Below are 4,840 nucleotides of genomic sequence, written 5' to 3'. Positions count from 1 at the left end.
GAAGTGATCGTAAGATTACCTCGGGTGAAGAATAACTTATTCTGCATCCTGAGTGATGAATAGTAACATATATATATATATATATATATATATATATATATATATATATATATGTGTGTGTGTGTGTGTGTGTGTGTGTGTGTGTGTGTGTGTGTGTGTGTGTGTGTGGAAAAGCAAAGCTATTGTGTTTCCCTTTAGAGATGGCAATCAGAGCCAGACGTTCCTTGTTGGGATCCGGTCCCCCTACTTTCCCTCTTTTCATTTTCTCTATTTTAGATGGTTGATTGTTATTTCCCCTTGTAGCTAAAATGGGGCCATGGTCCCCTGTTCATAGGCCAGTAGAGCCAGTGTCCAACTGGCAGGGAGCCAGTCCTCAACCCGCTTCGCATACGGTTCCAGCCCACGAGAGGCTCCACACCGCCCACGGTTCCTAGCCCATGAGAAATGCCTCACTTTTTTCCGTCAATCATTGTCGGCCGCATATACTCCTCCCGTGTGGGCAGACAGCATCACAGCGGTCATGAATCCCCACCACCCCTACTCTATCTTGATGGAGACGACTCTCCTTTGTGTAGTCTTTGTTCCCGTCGAGGCCTCACTTGGAGAAGCTGCTCCAATCGGCGGGATGTGGAGAGGGAACTGAAGTACGTGAGCGCCTCGACCTCGAGGTCGACAGCCCGTGACAAGATGTGTTGGGATTCGCCGCCATCACGACCTAGACGGCGTTTGGAAGCCCCGGCCGACGAGCTACAGCGTGGCTGGCGCCACCCGCACTGCTCGGCCTCCGCCTCCACATCGCCATCGAACATCATCTCCTGCTCCTCCCCACCTCTGTCCCCCGTGGATGCGGACGCTGTTCACCACATCACCATCCTCTCCGGTGAGTTCAGCGGGATCTGAGTACCACCACTTCTCTTTCCTCGGACGAATTTGAGTGCTGCCGTCCCCATTGATGCTGCAGAATCTAAGTGTTGACTCCTTTGTGCAGGTTGGAGATGCGGCTGGACTATGATCCTTTGGTGGTGGACGACTGCAGTTGTGATTGCCTTTTTTACTTCCTCTTCTTATGTATCAGTTGTGATGTTCTTCCCTTTTTGTCTTGTAAGCAGAGTAGTTGGCTTGTTGCTGCCTGTTTCAGAAGGAGATCCTTTTCCTGTTGTTATTGTTGTTGTGCGTCCACCCATGTTGTGGATCATTCCAGGTTTGTTCTTTCCCTTCGCTATCTTCGTTTGCAGTTGGATTTCTTCGTTGCTCCTTTTATCTGATTTTTTTGCGGGGTCCTTTCTGAACTTTGTGATGGTTTTCTTCCAAGTGATTCCTTTTGAACTAAATCCAGAGGGAGGCCCCCTACCATTTTTCATTTCATAAAAACAATAGCGTGCCTCGTTCGGGAGAGCAACAACACTTTAGTAGCCTAGCAAGCCTATCCAGTAACTGAAGGACAGGTGCAACCTGTATTGAGCATATGCCCTCATTTTTCAATATGTGGGCCAACTATAGTCCAACAAATGCTAATGTCAACTGTATCTGACGCGGACGAGGAGCTCGCGGGAGCTCACCCCCCTGAATCCACACGTACGTTATTGTCTTGGGATGGCTTCTATAAATGCAGTTTAATTTTGCTTTGAACCTATACGCAGTAGATACTTGCTGGTATACATTGAATCACATTTATTAGGCCCCCACGAATCTGTTGTGTACTTGTGTCACATGTGAGCTAGCTCAGCTGAGGCAAAGTGGATCGATATCACATTCATGGCTATCAAGCGGGGGCAGGGTCAGAGACTCGGTGCACGCGAGCCATGCGCAAGCCAAGGTCCAGGACGCCGGCCACGACGACCAGGGCAAGCACGGTGTACATGGCACCGTTGCCGAGGCGTAGCATGGCCATACCGAGTTTTATGGCGACGGGGATGACCGTGACGCGGACGAGGTTTGCTAGGAAGCGGTGCCGGCAATGATGTGGTCGCTGGCCGCCAGAACGCAGAACATGGAGTCAGCGCCTAGGGCAGACGTGGTGCCCAGAACGTGATAAGCACAGCAACGACGGCTACCTGGCTTTCTCCACACACACACACGTTGTCACTGGCCTCCAGAACGCAAGACTTGGTTCCATGGAGGACGTGGTGTCGCCGTCCATGGCAGCACAGGGTCGCCGGTCATGGCAACCTTGATGGGAAGAATCAGGTGTCCTGGGTTGTGGGGAAGAAGGGGGAAGGGCAGTAATGGGAGGATGAGGAGCGGGGGTGCTGAATTGATGCTGGGTTGGTGGGCGTTGGTAGTTGTTGCAGATAGCGCGTGGAGTTCGTTTGATACGAAAACGCTGGAAAGCTATACATGGTGCAAATTCATCTAATACATACGACCTTAATATAGTGGCTGGGATCTCAAGACGAAATTGAATGGGAGCGATTCCAGTGGGCGTAGTCCAAGACACTTTCGCAACTGTATCCCGCTTCTTTATTTTTTTGCGTACGTGTTGTCCAAATTGTCACGATTTTCAGCAACCTTTCTAAGGGAATACCCTCGGAATATTGAAGATCTATTTAGTTACTCTAAACCGCAGAGCAAAATGCGCCACTTTTTCCTGATCTGCACAGCCGAAAGGACATGCATCGTTGTCCAGGATTCGTTGTCCAGGAGACAGCTGACCCTTTGCTGCAGTGGTGCACAGGTAAACCTCCTTTGGCCCCCATCTATTTCTCTAAATCAATGGGCACTTGTTAAATTGTGTGGTGTATGTGTATGAGCAGGACTTTGTGTCCAACGTTGTTAACGCTTTGGACTTGTATTAGCAGTACTTCTTTTCTAACTGCTTTGTTACTTTTGTCTGACATGGATGATTAGCAGTACTACCCCAGAAAGGATTCGAGGATGCCACATAGTACAAAAGCAATGAATTAAGAGCTGAATCTGACGAGAAAGATTCACTATCAGAAGAAAAGTAGTGTGAAGCGGAAGAAAATACTGAAAAATAAAGCAGGCTTTGACTGATGCAAGCCAAATTCAACCATGACCTGTTTTACTCAATTCCTTCTGCTGGCAGAAAGCCCAGGATGTGAGTTCTATTGAGTTTCTTTTTCTAGAGCTTGTTATTTAGTCCAATGCGACCCAAACGGATGTCCGCTTCGTCCGCTTTTTCTCTGTCTGGGGTAGCAAAACGGACATGGCCGTCCGTTTCGGTCGTGCACCCATCAGTTCGCCCAACGGGCACGGCTCACCCCAAAACGTTCGTGTGTTTTGGACTTGCATTTGTGCAAAAAGAAAAAAGGCCAAATAGACTTGCAAATAATACGAACTCATAAATATAAACATTAAAAGGCCAGACGGCTGCAGTACCCAAGTTCACCATAGTTCATAATTAAACTAAAACTTCAAAAAAGACATAAAACTTGATAAAAATGTTCGCCGCCGTTGCCGGTGAGGCCACTGTCGTCTCTAGAAGCCGCCCTTCTACTCGTTGTCGTCCCGGTGAGGTCGACGTACGGAGGTGGCTGGCAAAGGTGGGCTGGCGGCCCCTGCCAGACCGGAGGCGCCGGCGGCGCCTGCACCACCTCCTCCCGTGGCTCCTGCTCCGGCAACCGCAGTGGCGTGGCTGACCATGTGTCGACTCCCACCGAGTCGGCCATTTCCGCCGCGGTGCAGGACCAGCTCCACCGCTGGCCCTCGAGGCGAAGGTTCCACGCACCGAGGGGCTGCACCACCCGCACCTCCTCCTTGACGGTGATCCAGCTTCGGGATGGCCACGTTGATACGTCTCCAACGTATCTATAATTTTTTATTGTTCCATGCTATAATATATTCTGTTTTGGACATTAATGGGCTTTATTATACACTTTTATATTATTTTTGGGACTAACCTATTAACCGGAGGCCCAGCCCAGAATTGCTGTTTTTTGCCTATTTCAGAGTTTCGCAGAAAAAGAATATCAAACGAAGTCTAAACGGAATGAAACCTTCGGGAACATGATTTTCGGAACGAACGTGATCCAGAGGACTTGGACCCTACGTCAAGACATCAACCAGGAGGCCACGAGGTAGGGGGCGCGCCTACCCCCCGGGCGCGCTCTCCACCCTCGTGGGCCCCATGTTGCTCCACTGACGTACTTCTCCCTCCTATATATACCTACGTACCCCCAAACTACCGGATACGGAGCCAAAAACCTAATTCCAGTGCCGCAACCTTCTGTACCCGTGAGATCCATCTTGGGGCCTATTCCGGAGCTCCGCCGGAGGGGGCATCAATCACGGAGGGCTTCTACATCAACACCATAGCCTCTCCGATGAAGTGTGAGTAGTTTACCTCAGACCTTCGGGTCCATAGTTATTAGCTAGATGGCTTCTTCTCTCTTTTTGGATCTCAATACAATGTTCTCCCCCTCTCTTGTGGAGATCTATTTGATGTAATCTTCTTTTGCGGTGTGTTTGTTGAGACCGATGAATTGTGGGTTTATGATCAAGTTTATCTATGAACAATATTTGAATCTTCTCTGAATTCTTTTATGTATGATTGGTTATCTTTGCAAGTCTCTTCGAATTATCAGTTTGGTTTGGCCTACTAGATTGATCTTTCTTGCAATGGGAGAAGTGCTTAGATTTGGGTTCAATCTTGCGGTGTCCTTTCCCAGTGACAGTAGGGGCAGCAAGGCACATATTGTATTGTTGCCATCGAGGATAACAAGATGGGGTTTATATCATATTGCATGAGTTTATCCCTCTACATCATGTCATCTTGCTTAAAGCGTTACTCTGTTCTTATGAACTTAATACTCTAGATGCATGCTGGATAGCGGTCGATGTGTGAAGTAATAATAGTAGATGCAGGCAGGAGTCGGTCTAC

At 48.8% G+C, this 4,840-nt stretch overlaps 1 long non-coding RNA gene across 3 annotated transcripts; it reads left to right on the top strand.

Moving 5' to 3' along the window:
• Positions 1-511: 511 nt before the first annotated feature.
• Positions 512-3,292, top strand: LOC109777980 (uncharacterized). 3 transcript variants are annotated; one of them, XR_012204728.1, is made up of 4 exons: positions 592-880; positions 989-1,201; positions 2,567-2,674; positions 2,851-3,292. It is a non-coding gene; the product is annotated as an uncharacterized lncRNA (long non-coding RNA). The 3 variants fall into 3 exon arrangements; XR_012204727.1 differs by having other exon boundaries at positions 2,848-3,292; XR_012204726.1 differs by lacking the exons at positions 2,567-2,674; positions 2,851-3,292 and having other exon boundaries at positions 512-880; positions 989-1,157.
• The last annotated feature ends 1,548 nt before the right edge of the window (positions 3,293-4,840 follow it).

Source organism: Aegilops tauschii, chromosome 3, assembly GCF_002575655.3.
Source record: "Aegilops tauschii subsp. strangulata cultivar AL8/78 chromosome 3, Aet v6.0, whole genome shotgun sequence".
Lineage (NCBI taxonomy): Eukaryota > Viridiplantae > Streptophyta > Magnoliopsida > Poales > Poaceae > Aegilops > Aegilops tauschii.
This window is presented reverse-complemented; position numbering and strand designations above follow the sequence as displayed.